This window comes from Primulina eburnea, chromosome 12 (assembly GCF_022965805.1).
Source record: "Primulina eburnea isolate SZY01 chromosome 12, ASM2296580v1, whole genome shotgun sequence".
NCBI classification, from domain to species: Eukaryota; Viridiplantae; Streptophyta; class Magnoliopsida; order Lamiales; family Gesneriaceae; genus Primulina; species Primulina eburnea.
The window spans coordinates 10713252-10728284 of NC_133112.1; positions in this window are offsets into that span (position 1 = coordinate 10713252).

Sequence of the window (15033 nt, forward strand, 5' to 3'; positions counted from 1 at the left end):
CAATTTCCTCCTTTTAGGTATTTGACAAAACATAGAATATAGAACTGATCAAACCGAACTCTTCGTAGATAAAATAATATTTATTAAAAAACTCTTTCAATGTAAATATTAGTACAAAGAATAAAAGAATCCTCAAAATCTGCCAAATTTTCTCAACTGAATATGGAAGACTGTCCTTATAACTGAACTGGACTACATCAATGCTTAGCTCGTTTATCAGCTGGTCCTTGATCAGTCAGGTTGAACTGGGTCTTTTCTTGGATAGATTCTTCTGATCTTCTACATCTTCCCCATTTTTTCAAACTACACCAACTCTCGGATAAAGCGAACTTCGAGGTGATTTAGCTACGGCATTCATTATTTGTTCTTGCATAAAACCATTCTCTTTGTCCACTACATTTTCCAGAATCAATGTGATTCTTGAATATGTCCGAGTCTGGAAATTTCTTGAACTTTCACTCGGCTTCTTCTTAATTGTCAAGCTGGCTATAAATATAGAGTCATATCCTTTGTGACCTGGTGCGTTCTTCATTGTGTGTTCTCCTTCATAGAGTCAATCTTCAAGGTGTGCAGCAATTGGGTTGACCTTGATATCAGAAATAGAAGAAACTAACTGGAGAAGGTTGGAATGAATGTATTATATCATTGCATCAGTAGCCATAGGTATTTTAGGAGACAAAGCTCAGAGAATTCTGGTTCTTGCTCCGTTTCTTCTTCATTATAAATCACCAAGGCCTGATCAGGTGATTCAGTCACAACGGTAAACCATTATGTAACTTTTTCATTTGAAGTTTTGGAGGGAGGAGTGGAAGTCAAAACAACAGTTGAGCTAGAAAGCTCTTCAGTTGGTTCTTCAGTTGCACTCAGTTGGAATCGAGTGCAACTGATCCACTTCAGCTTCAGCTAGAACTACTTGTTCAGTCGTGGCAAGGAAGACGAACTGGTTCTTCAGTTTTCTTGAAGAATAGCCTTTGAGTGCTGGTTGTTCAGTTAGGCTAGGTCCTTCAACTGTCTCTCTCATTAGAAAATTCAACTGGCTATCAATGGTGACTGATTGTATGACTTCGTCGATATTGGCCAGTGATACAACTCAGCTTCAGTGTAGAGTTGGAAGGACCTTTAGGAGAAGATTGAAGAGAAAAGTTGTTGGTTCAGCATTGCTTCGAAGAAGTAGGCAGTTTCTTGTTCAGTCGGTTCAGCAACTGTTCTTGGGATGGCTCTGGCTGATGGTTGATTGTTCAACCTTCTCTTCTGAGGGAGGAATTTTGGGAATTCGGTGGAATAGTCAGCTCTGGACCCATCCCAATCCTCGATCTTCATCTGCAGAACTGGAGCTAATCGGTACGGTGCCTTAGAGATTGGCACAGTGCCTGGCATAAGATCGATTGCAAACTCTACCTCTCTCTCTCTGGTGGAAGGCCTGTGACGTCATCAGGAAAGACGTCTGGGAATTCTCTGACTACTGACACCCTCTGATAAGACGGAGTGGGTATGTCAGGTGCAGAAATAATGCTGGCCAGAAGGCCTGACACCCCTTAGAAATAAGTCTCCTAGCCTGCATGCAAGAGATAATGCGGGGGAACTTCTCCATCTGGCTGGCTCAAATATGAATTGCTCCATGCCCGACGGTCTAACAAATACTGACCTCTTCTGAAGGTCAATCAGAACTCTGGTTCCTCATCAGCCAGTCCATTCCTAAGATAATGTCGAACTCCGGCATCGGCAGTAGAATCAAATCTGCATATACTAGATGGCCCTGCAATTCCAGATCCATATCTCTGATCACGCTAGTTGCTAACAGCTCTTCCCCGGATGGAACTGTCACCGAAAAATTTATGTCTAGGCCAATGGACTTGATGTCCAGTTGATTAGCAAAAGTCTCCGAGATAAATGAGTGAATGGCTCCTGAATCTATTAGTGTCGTCGTGGCTAATCTCTTAATGAAAATATTCCCTGAGAGGCATTCGCACAACAACTAACTATATCCCGAAAATTCTACCATAAACCTCATGCAACAAAAGACACCCACAATCAACTAAAACACTAGTATTCCCAATTAAAATTAAACATGCAAGGCAAAGAGAAATCAATACTGTACTGAATTAAATACATTACCAGTAAAAAAGAAATCAATACTGTACTGAATTAAATACATTACCAGTCAAAATGGTAGTGTCCTGGATTTGCCTCTTGGGCATGCATGGCGAAAACTCTCCCTTGGGTTGGCTGCTTCCAGTGTGGGCACTCTTTCAACATGTGGTCCGTAGCTCCACATTTAAAACATTTCCCAGATCCCCATAAGCACTGACCGGGATGCTGGCGATTGCATTTCTGACACACTGGGAATTACCGGGCCTCTGAAGCGCCCCTGCTGCTGGATAGGGCCCTTGCCTTTCGGCGGTCCCTGATAGGGTTTCTTTCCCGGTTGCCCCTGGTAAGGTTTCTTGAACTGAGGCCTCTGATGCTGTTGCTGCTGCGGTGGAGCCTGATAGGGCTTCTTGCCCTGCCTATCTGCCTCAATGTCTCGCTGGTCTTGCTCTGCCGCCAAAGCGCTCGAAATGGCAACTGCGTATGTAGTAGGGCCAGCTACCCTCCCATCACGACGCAAGATCGGCCGCAAACCATCCATAAAATGTCTCAGCTTTGCCTGGAAATCATTCGAAATGAGGGTTACGAAGTAACACCCCCTCTCAAACTTTCTGACAAAGTCTGCCACGCTGCTGTTCCCCCTGCCTTAGTGTCATAAATTCCCTGGTCAAGCGGAGCGTACTTCCTTAGTGAAGTACTTGGCGAAGAACACTTCCTTGAATCCAGTCCAAGACAAAGTCTGCAAATTCACTGCCCCCGACGCGCTCTTCCACCTTAGTCTAGCGTCCCCTAACAGAAGGAACGTGGCGCACCTGACTCTATCTGCATCAGTCAGTTCCATAAAGTCGAATATTACCTCAATAGACTTGATCCATCCTTCAGCTACCATCGGGTCAGTGGTACCCGAGAACTCCTTTGGGCTCATTCTTCTGAACCTCTCGTACACTGCTTCCGGTTGGGGCCTCGCCCCTACACCCGCTGCTGTAGCCTGGTTCCCCGCAAATTGCGCGAAGAACTGCGTCATACCTGCAAGCATCTGTGCCTGCATGTCTGGAGGTGGAGATGGAGGATCGGCCCTCTCCTCATTTCGGGCCTCTCTGTCCTCTTCCCTCGCTTCACGGTCAACCACACGTCTAGGAGGCACACTGTTCCAATAATTCACCCAACACATAAACCCAATATGCATGAACATGATATAAATGACATAAGATGCACGTACTACAACTTGAAAATATGCACATGCTGAAATCAGAACTTAATGCTTACTACATAACATAAATTTGAAACTTTAAAACTTACAGACTTGAGGTGTGACTTCGTGAGCTTCTTGCGACTGGCAGTAGGCGTAACCCTTTACAAAAACAACGCTCTGATACCAACTGTAACGAACCGTACTTGTACTACTTAAAATTTGCGGAAATTAAACGGGCTGGTTGGTCCCCGTTCATGATTTAATGCTTTCCAACCACGATCTAACCCGTTCATAATTTAACGGGGTGGAGAGGTCCTCGGCCACGTTCAACGACTTCCAAACCCATTCATAATTTGGTCACAAGACATTTAGCATACCTCAAAAACATAAAATATTTTCGTTTCGCACGTCAACATACTTACTTGGTGTTGAGGGATTCGTTGGACTTCGATTGGGGCCGTTGCTGCACAAACTAACATGAATTTCCACACTTAACTTGCATAACTTAGACGTAGGTACAGGAGCTCACCACCGAAGTGCATAAATAGCTTATGACATTCTAGATCACTCGGGACTTGACCTCGTTTAACCATACTAACCAGGACATCAAACCCCGAAACAAACTCTAAGATGCCGTGTGAACATTTCCCAACCATAAAAGACATGAACTTACTATCAGAACTTGAAAAGAAGAAAGAACAAAATATTTGGACAGAAGGGGTGGGGCTCGGGCGGTGAAACTTGACCGCTCGAGCGGCAGGGTCCCCACGCGGGCGTTAATATATTACCGCTCGGGCGCCAGGTCTACTGGACGCCTAGACTGAACCGAAGGAGTGGCGCTCGGGCGGTGAGAAATTACCGCTCGGGCGCCGAGTGCACTGTGATCCGCGACTTAGAAACTTAATCTCCCCAAATTCAATCACACCGACAGTGAACAACGCTTTGAGGCTCGTCCTAGGATACTATGGCTTTGACTCGACTCCACATAACCTCCCAAAAGTCTCCAAAACAACCATGCAATTCCAAGTACACACTAAACCCGTAAACACGATCTTTGACAACAAAACAGTTATAAACGACTATTCAATCTCTCAAATGCCTAATGACACGAAACGAAATGTCAATAACCATCCCCACAGCAACAAAAATATTCCTATACGCATCAACGATCGCCCGTCGATCCCCAACGAAGCCTGCAACAATTAAACTTCAAGAACACAATTTACGTAAAAGTCGCAGTTTGAGCAGTCCCACGAAAAACGCCGTAACTCACTCAATTGTTATCCAAATAGTTCTAATTTTATATCAAATCGAAGGCATCGAAAAGTTCTACATTTTTTGCGTTGAAAGTTTTCTCAGATGCTAGACTGAAAAATCGCAGTAACCCAAAATACAGTGAAAAACGGGATTTTAGATCAAAAAACTATTGCAAAACGCATCGATAAATTTCCTGCCCAAACTACTACACATCACACATGGATTTTATGCATAAAAACAACGCAACACATAATAGGACATGATCGACCCAGAAAATAGAGATTATACGTGCCTTTTGATGATACACTTTATCGAAACGGCGATACCGATGCGGGAACGGAGCGAGGCTTGATCCGGGACGAACGTGGCACTAAAATCCTCAAAGAAAACACACGAAAAGTTGCTGGAAATCGAAGAGGGAAGGGGGCGGCTACTCTAGCTTGAGGAACCCTAGGTTTCTCTCTCAAAAATAATAAAAATCTTAATGTGAAGTGAGTGTGTGTGTGTTTAGTCGTTTACAGGTGTGTGTAAAAGTGTGTGTGCGCGTGTGTTTTAGTAATTAGGGAGTAAATTATGCTTAATTAAATAATTAGCATCTAATTTAAAATAATAACTCTCACTTAACTAGTAAAATCTCTAAAATTTTAAAATAACTTACACAAGTAAAAATCCTTAGAAGATTTAAACTCATAATCCACTAACAAATAAATTAGGCTTTAAAATACTAACAACTAAATAAATCATTTAAAACGCCCCATCCTCAACTTAAAATAAAATACCGCATTCTTAAATTGCCAACACCGTCGCCGGGTCCTTTCCCCAATCCCGCCTTGAATGATCGCCTGAAACATGAAACTTGAAAAACATTTTAACGTGCATCACAATAAACATGAATGATTTAAAATAATGCATTTTCATAAATCATGCTTGGCCAAAACTCACTTAGAATTAATTAAATGATTTAATAATTAAACAGATGCATGGGTTTTACGTGTACTTAATTTGGGCACTACAATTTATCGTGTATCTTACACTTGATTTTGAATTCCATGTATTATTTATATTTTCGAATTTATTATAACTCGAAAATAAATTCTTATACATGTTTATATTTAATTAATTATTACCCCAAAAATTCGTTCTATAAATTTTGACCATTGTACCTTTCCATAGGTAATTATACGTCGTCTCAGTAATTTGTCATTGATGTCCACAATATGAATATAGGCATCTTCATATTTCAGCTCTTCCCCATGTTACCTTTGATCATGAGCAGTTCAATTCACCTAACATGGCTTGGGTTCGAGATGTATTTCCTTAGTTTGCACTTGTGGAATACATTGTGGATTCTACATATATCTGGTGGCAATGCTATTCTATAAGCCAATATGCCAATCTCTGTAGAATTTGGATAGTCCTACGTACCGATGATTCACTTTTCCAGCTTTACTGAATCTAATGATTATTTCATTAATGAGAAACTTATATAAGCTTTTCACACAATGTGAGTTCCATTTGTCTCCTTTTAAGATAAGACTAACTCTTTTCCTGGCCTTATGCAGCCTTGAGTCTGTCTTTGATGATTGCCACTTTTCCATTGTCTCTTGAATTAGTTCTAGCCAGTTATGTCTGTTTCCTCTATTTCTTCCCTGCACAGTGATGATCAAAACTTTACTTGTTGACATACTTATCACTTAGATATAAATCTGTGACATCTCTTTTCATTATGCTTCACTAGAAACTTACTTTCAAATCCCTATACGTCTTTGTACTGACGGGATAGATGGGGAATGTTGCTTATGCGCCTCTTACATCACTTTTTATCACAGGTTGTCGATGTCTGGCAAACACAATCATCTTCTCATCCCTAGGATTCCGTCCGGGTCCACTTGAAAATCTGATGATTTTATTTCAATGGCTTGTTCTTCGAATAACTCTAGTGTCTTGTCACAACTCTGATTTAACTTGACTACTTACCGAAGGCATGGTCGCGGAGAGTGATGTTAGGTTATCTTACTCATGTTTTTTTTTCAACTCAAAGCATCGGCTACCCTATTTGCCTTGCTGGCGTGGTAGCTTATTATCAAGTCATAGTCTTTGAGCAACTCTATCTATCGTCTTTGTCTCATTTTTAATTCTTTTTGAATGAACAAATATTTGAGACTTGGTGGCCAGTGAGTGAATATTTCACACTTGGCATCGTAGAGATAGTGTCTCCAAATTTTCAAAGCAAAGATCACTGCGTTTTGCTCATGCGGCTAGAGTAAACTCGCCTGTCTTGCATGAGTACACCTCTGAGATATTCTTTTGATGCTTCGTTGTAGATGGTAAAATCCTTGTCCTTAGTAGGCAATACCAACACTGGTGTAACTGCAAGCTTCTCTTTTAATGTTTGAAAGTTCTTTTCACATTCTTCGCTTCAGTTGAATTCGTAGTTCTTTTGTGCGAGTCTCGTCAGTAATACGACTACTGAAGAGAAGCCCTCGACGAATTTCCACTAATAGCCTGGAAATCCAAAAAAAAAAAGCTTCTAATTTCGGTTGCATTATTATGTTTCGGCTAATCTAGAACTGCATCTACTTTCTTAGTTCCACTGATATTCCTGATTTCGATCTTACATAACCTTATTCTGAATGTTGACATTGGGGTGTCTACTGCTCTGACCTTTAGCTGATGATGCCATGTCCTCGGGTCAAATTTGGAGAAGACTCTGACTCTAAGTTGATCAAAAAGATCTTTTATCATTGTAAGAAGATATGTATTCTTGATTGTGATTTTATTGAGTCCTCTGTTTTCTATACACAATCTCATGCTTTCATCTTTCTTCTTTTCAAATAGGAATGAAGCTCCCCAAGAGGATGCAGTTGTCCTAATCTGCTTTTTGTCTGACAACTTTTAGAGTTGTTCTTTTAGCTCCTTGAGTTTAGCTGGAGCAATTCGGTATGGTGCATCACCAGCTACCAAATTTATCTCGAACTCTACTTCACAGTTCGAGACTATTCCAAGAAGACTTTCTGGAAAAATGTCCAAAAATTTTGTATTACTGGAATATCTTCAAACTTTAGCTCATCTATTTCTTGCACTTTGTTTACCATTGCTAGGTAAATTTCTTTGCCCAATATTATGGCTTTCCCAGTTTGGGAAACAGAAAAAATATATTTTTGTTCCTTGGCATGGACATGGTATCTGATTTCTTCTTGGTTCGGGGTTCAGAGTTTGACATTTTTATTCTGTCAATATATTATTGCACGGTTCTTAAATAACAAATTCATTACTAGGATGGCATCGAAATCTACAGAAGTGAGTTGAATCAAGTCGGCACTGAATATATGCGAATTGATATTGATTTATTCTATCTTGAAATTATCCCAATTACTATCAAAAAAATTAAAATCCATATAGAATATTGAAACTTAACTCAATATCGATCTATAGCTTATTAACTTAAATCCCGAAAATTATAACCTAGTAGTTACCTCAAATAATTATTCTTTTACTAAATCTTATTTTCATCAAGACCATGAGCCTATCATGCTCTAACACAAAGGATTTCATTGAATTTCGTCCTCTTTGAATCATTCTTAGTAACATAAAAAGTCAAAACTTATTGTACTATACTTTATTTGACACCCATCAATATCTCATAACTTATTTTATTTACATAAGATCACAACCTACTTGCTATCCCAAAATAATATACATTTCTTAACGTGTAGATATTGTCTCACAAGATATTTCCTAGGTCTTAGTGCTTAACATTTTTAATAACCCAAACTTAATGCCCACACAGTTAGGTGTTACCGCAAAATCAACTTCTCCATTGGAATATCCAAAACTTCTGTTATAATTCTTATATCAATTTTTTAATATTAGTTTTCATAAATAACTTATCATCCTCGACTCAATTTTTTTTAATCTTAAATCAGAAGCTTAAGTCAATATATCTCTTATATGTATATTCCCAAAAAATAAATACAAATACTAATTGTCCTCATAATAAAATTTCATGAAAATTCGAGTAGTTTCAAGAAAATATGTTGAACGAAATTTTTCGAGAAATTTTCCAAAAATAGAAATTTTGGGCATTGACACATGGATAGAAAGAATATGTCAAGAGGATTCTAGAATAGTCGACGGAATTAAATTATGAGTTTCCTACGAAAAGCTATGAGTTCTACGATGCTTTCCTAAAATAGCAAAAACGCGATTTCGGAGGTACAGATGAAGGAATTTCTCGTTTTCAGACCACGCCTCAAAAAAAAGTTGTAGTATTACTCGTTGGTCGTTCCGAAGGGGACTGCATCAGCCTTTTGCCATAATCTGATAAATTTTTCTTCCCGACTGTATTATGAACCTGACGGCTCTTATACCACTTAAATGTCACGCCCCGTGACTGGGGTTAGTCGACACCGACGTTGTTTTACAACCACACAATTGAAAACAACAAGCCTCGTAGTACAGTATAAACAAAAAACCAGTTTATTACTCATAATCAATCAAAAGATTGTCTTTACAACGTAGATTCTTAAAATGATAAAAAAATATGCGGAAGCGTTTACAACTTACTAAGTCAAAATTAAAATAAACTTACTCCAAAACTGGTCTTGTTCATCTTCTTCGATTTTCTTTTCTGATTTATCTGGGTAGAGTAGAGTAAGGGGTGAGTGATATGGTCGTCACTTAGAAAGTGGGGGCCGTTCGAGCACAACATAAAAACATTTACACAATTTTCGAAAATAACACGTAAACATATCATGCTTTTCATAACATATCGTCATATTCGTATCATAACAGCACTGCGATTCTTCCACCTTCTATGGTTTACTGTTATCAGTCCCTAATTTTTAATCCTCTAAGGGAACGAGCCATAAAACAGTTCTATCCCACAGTGAAGGGCCATATGTTTGGATTCCCACCCATTTTCAGTGAATTCTCATAGTGCCAACACGTAAACGTACCAAAATCGCACAAAAAACGTAGAAAGAGAATGAAGGTGCTCAGCCGAAACATTCGAAAACGAAATAATCCATATGCAACATATTTTAAAACAAGCCCACTTACCTTATATTTAAAGAGAACGTGAAGAATTCATAAATCATTGAAGAATCATGCTTCGAAAACGCAACAACACCTCTACCGAAAAATCAGCCGCCTTGTAAAATTCCTTGCACCTTATTGAACCGCTGGATCGGGCTTAAACATTTACAGTACGTTACCAAATACGTTAATTAAATTATGAACGGTGGAGATCGAGTTTGAAGTCGTTTTAACCTGCTTATGGACGGAAAATCGTAGGTATGCTGTTTCTCGCCTAAAATCTGAGCAGCTTTTTTACGAAGGCTCTAAACGAAAAACTAACTGTTGGATTTGGCCGAAATTTGGATATGTTATTCAAAACATATGGAAGCATACTCTGAACGGTGGAGATCGGATTTCGAGCACGAACGAGAGAAACAAATTTCTAAACTTGGACAAAACTTTGATTACTCGTGCAGAATTTTGGAGAGGAATTTTGAAAATATAGAGAGAAAACTCGAAAATTGAGGTATGAAATTTAAATGGGAGGTCCTCCTATTTATAGAGATGTGGTAAAAATTTTACCATAATTTGATTGATATCTTTCCATAATTTGGAGATGCTCCTTCCATAAATTCAAGATAATCATTCCATAAATATTGATATGCTTCCTTGTTGAGAAAATCTACCTTGTATGTAATATTTCCTTCCAAATTAGATTGATAACCAGCCTTATTTATCATGTATCTTATACTTGATTTTGAATTCCATTGATTATTTATATTTTCGAATCTATTATAACTCGAAAATAAATTCTAATACATGTCTATATTTAATTAATTACGGGCCCAATAATTTGGGTTCTCCATGCAGGGCCGAGGGCATATTTGACATGTCATACCTGTGGCCACATTTGTTGCTATCGTTTCTTTGGATCTAGTTTGATACCCAAGATTATTGGTACCCTACATGCATTGCATTGCATTTATTTCATTACATGTCATTTATTTATGCTGTAATTTATTTGATCTTCGTACTGGGTTTCGACCTCTGTCCCTCAGGGCTGTTGTGGTTTGTTTTGTGATTCCATAGCAGGTTATACAGGTGGTTCTGATGTTGCTGACAGAGCGTCTGCCAGTGGAGCCCAGTTAGACGGTTTGAGTTGGCAGTTCCCGGATATTTATACTATATATTGAGTCATTTTCCGAGGGGATGCCTCGTGTATTTGTATGGTTGTATTATCGAGTGTTTGATCTTATTTTGTGTGATTGAGCTTGGCTGGCTCTGCTTGAGATTGGTATTCTGTTTGTTTTATTGGAATCTATTTTCGAGTGTAAATGTTTTGTTGTGTTGTTTTGAAATTTTTTGGTATGTACTATTTACGAGAAGGTTATGCCGAAATTTCTGTAGGCCCAAAATGAAATTTTTTACTCGTTTTTGCTTTTTACACTAATAAATCCTGGTTGTTTGAAAATTAAAAATTAATTAAGAGCACGAGCCCACACACCCACCTCCTAATGGGGATGCTGCTACTCATGTACTAGAGGGCATAGCACGATTCTTTGAGCAGCAGGCTCCGAGGCCACAACATGATGTATATGATCAGTCCCGGAGGCTGGGTCCGAAGGATTTTTCTGGCACCACCGACCCATTTTCTGCTGAGGGTTGGATTAGATCCATTGAGGTGCACTTCCGTTATCTGAATATGGGAGATGTTGACCGAGTTAGGTGTGCTACTTATATGCTTCGCGATGAGGCTTCTCTTTGGTGGGAAAGAGCTGAACATGGTGTCTGTTGGAAATTTCATGTTCGCAATATTAATTTTGATGTTAACAAAACTTTCTATTTTGTTTATAATGATTTTACCTAAGTGTGTAGAAACTGGAACTGATTAGGATTCGAACTGATCAGTTATCGAACCAAAACTGAAGGTATCGAGACGTAAACTGTAAGCGACAACTGATCTCCCAAATTGAACCAGTTCAACTGATTGTCCAGATGATAGGTAGTTCAGTAAAAGACCTTCAGAAGCCCCACCAGCTGATGAAAAACTTAACTGATGAAGAGTCTAGCTGAACAGTTCAACTGAAGCAGCGAAATAAATTCAACCGACGAGCCAACTAATTTCACCAAACCAGTTCGAGATCAGTTCAACTGACCAGTTCAGAACATCAGTTAGGAATTAATCAGTTTGCAGAACGCGACAAGCTTATTCAGTGGAATCAAGCTGTGCATATTACGGAAAAGCTTTTTTCCAGTCAAAGGACAATAATGGACGTTGCATCAGAGCTTAAAGACAAAATGTTCCAGAATGGATGTCGGAAAGTACAGACACATTTCGAAGAACGAATTGAAATTGCATCGAACATATTTGACGAGTCTTGGTGTACCGTCTCATTGCCTCTATAAATACCAGACCAAGATCATCAATATAGAAGTGTGTGAAGATACAAATAAAAATAGGGCATGCCAACTGCTTAGTGTAGAAGCAAAATTTTCAGTGTGTGAGAATACTTTCATGTTGTATTCATAGATCAGTTCTCACACACTCACACACCATCACTCACATATACAGAAAATTAAGCGTACTGATAAGTTGAGCGAGTCTTGCACAAGGGCGTAAAAATTGTGTATTTAGTTTTTAACACATATATGTTAAACAAGTGTTGGTTGGAATGTATTACCTTCAATCTAGGCTAGGAGTTCAGTTAGGCAGCGGTGTAAATCCTAAGCTGAGTGAGTTTTTACAAGGTGTTGTATAAATCAAAGTCTTCTGTGGAACCTACACGAGGTGGTAGAAGAGGTTACGTTGGAGCAGTTGAAGTCTCCGAACATCCATAAACATATCTTGTGTGTTAACTGTTTAATTATGGTTTTCAAACTAATTTAATCAGTTCGAGCTGTTATTAGTTCAGTTAGGTATCAGTTCAGTTCTCACCATAACTGAACTGATATATGCAAGAACTGATCCCCCTTATTTCAGTAATTTAGTTTATACATGTTAAAAGCTTTAAACTGATTAGCTTTCTTAATGAAGGATTATTTCGAGTATTTTTCGCTTGGTTTAACACCAGAATCAATATAATTTATCGATGTTTACATTCTTAGAAAACGAGCTAATGCAGCTCATTGAGAATACTGTGTTTGAAGCACCTTCAAAGGTGCCAGAACCCATCCATCAGTGTCAATCTAGCCACCCTCACTTGAGTGCAATTAAAGAATATCATCTATGAGAAGTATTTTACTGCTGACGTCTGAGGATGCTTGAAGAAGAAGTTTATGACTCTTTGTCAGGGGGAAAGGACTGTGGCTCAGCTCGTTAGGAAGTTTGATAGGGGTTATCGCTTTGTGCCCCTTATTGCTAGGGATGTTGTTGAGAAACTGAGGAAATTTTTTTGATGGTATTCGACCTACTATACACCGTGATGTGATGTTGATGCGACCGGTAGATTATGCACCTGCCACTGCTTGAGCTTTCCAATCTGAGCAATCCCTGAAGGATATTCATTTTGAGATGCAGCGCAAGAGGCAGCAACACCAACAGAACTTTCAGCCAGTCAAGAAGCAATTTATGGGACCTACCAAAGCTCAAGGGCATCAAAATCCCCAAGGACAGTGGAAAAAACCAGGGCAACATAAGCCGCCATAGTTTGGAGCCCCAGAACATAAAGAAAGGCCACTGTGCAAAGAATACAATCACCCACACTTTTGCAAGTACGTATAGGGAACATATAAGTGCTTCATATGCAAGGAGGAAGGAAATAAAGCTGCTGATTGCCCAAAGAAAAAAGGACCAAATGTTGGCAGAGCTTATGTTATGCATGCTGAGGAAGTTGAGAAAGATCCAGACACAACTTTAATCACTGAAAGGATAGTTATTTTAGGTGTAGCTACCTATGAATTTCTGGATTCGGGAGCTATACACTAATTTATATCCGAGACGTTTGTCAAGCGACTAAAGATTATACCCGAGGATTTGGAATTGGGCTTTAAAGTTTCAATTCATTCTGTTGATCAAATGGCCACTTCGAGCATTGTGAAGAATCTGGAGCTTTTCTTGCAAAAAGATGTGGTTCGTGCAGACCTTATTGTACTTCCAATGCCTGAATTTGACATCAAGAGTTGCTGGACAAGGGTTTTATTCGCCCGAGTTGTTTTCAATGGGGCACAATGTTATTATTTGTGAAGAAAAAATATTGAAGTATGAGACTTTGCATTGAATTTAGAGAGCTGAACTAAGTCACCATCAAGAATAAGTATCCCTTGCCTTGAATCAAAGACTTATTTGATCAGTTACAAGGAGCATCAATTTTCTAGAAGATAGATTTTCGTTCGGGATACCATCAGTTAAAGGTGAAGGAGTCCGATGTTCGTAAGACAACTTTTAGAACTCTATATGGGTATTACGAGTTTATGGTGATGACATTCGGGTTGACCAATGCGCCAGCGATCTTCATGGATCTCATGAATTGCGTATTTCAGCCGTATCTAGATCAGTTTATCATAGTCGTCATAGATTATATTATGATTTACTCGAGGAGAAAAGAAGAGCATAGTCAGCACTTAAAAACGACACTAAAAATACTGCAAGATAGAAAATTATTCGATAATTTTAGCAAGTGCAAGTTTTGGCTCGAGAGAGTGGCGTTTTTAGGCCACATTATTTCTAAAGATGGAGTCAAGGTCGATCCAAGCAAGGTCGAGGTAGTTAGAGAATGTCCAGTACCTAAGAGCATAACCGAGATCCGCAGTTTCTCAGGTCTAGATGGCTACTACCGGAAGTTCATTCAAAGTTTCTCTTCTATTGAGGTACACTTGACCGCCTTGACGAAGAAGAATGAAAAGTTTATTTGGGGAACCGACTGCCAAGAGAGTTTCGAGAAGCTGAAGCAAGCTTTGACTTCAGCGCCAGTTCTATCGATTCCATCAGGGCAAGGAGAGTATGTTCTCTATAAAGACGTTTCAAAGCTTGGTTTTTGCGCAGTACTAATGCAAAATGATGGAGTGATAGCATATGCATCTAGACAGTTGAAGGTTCACGAGGAGAATTACCCGATTCATGATTGTAGGACTGAGCACTTGCCGCTTTACCAAAAGCTATAGCTGGTGGTAATGGTGCAACTCAAATCTTTTAAACCATACAGCAGCTCAAGCACCACGGTTCGAATGATCGAGTGATAGCATATGCATCTTGACAGTTGAAGGTTCACGAGAATAATTACCCGATTCATGATTGTAGGACTGAGCGCTTGCCGCTTTACCAAAACTATAGCTGGTGGTAATGGTGCAACTCAAATCTTTTAAACCACACAGCAGATCAAGCACCACGGTTCGATCGCTCTACCAAGTAGGGACAATTATTTCACCCAACAATCCCACTCCCAATAATTGTCTTCCTTGCAATCAATGGGAATCGAACCCATGACCTTGGCTCTGATACCAATTGTAGGACCGAGTGCTTGTCGCTTTACCCAAAGCTA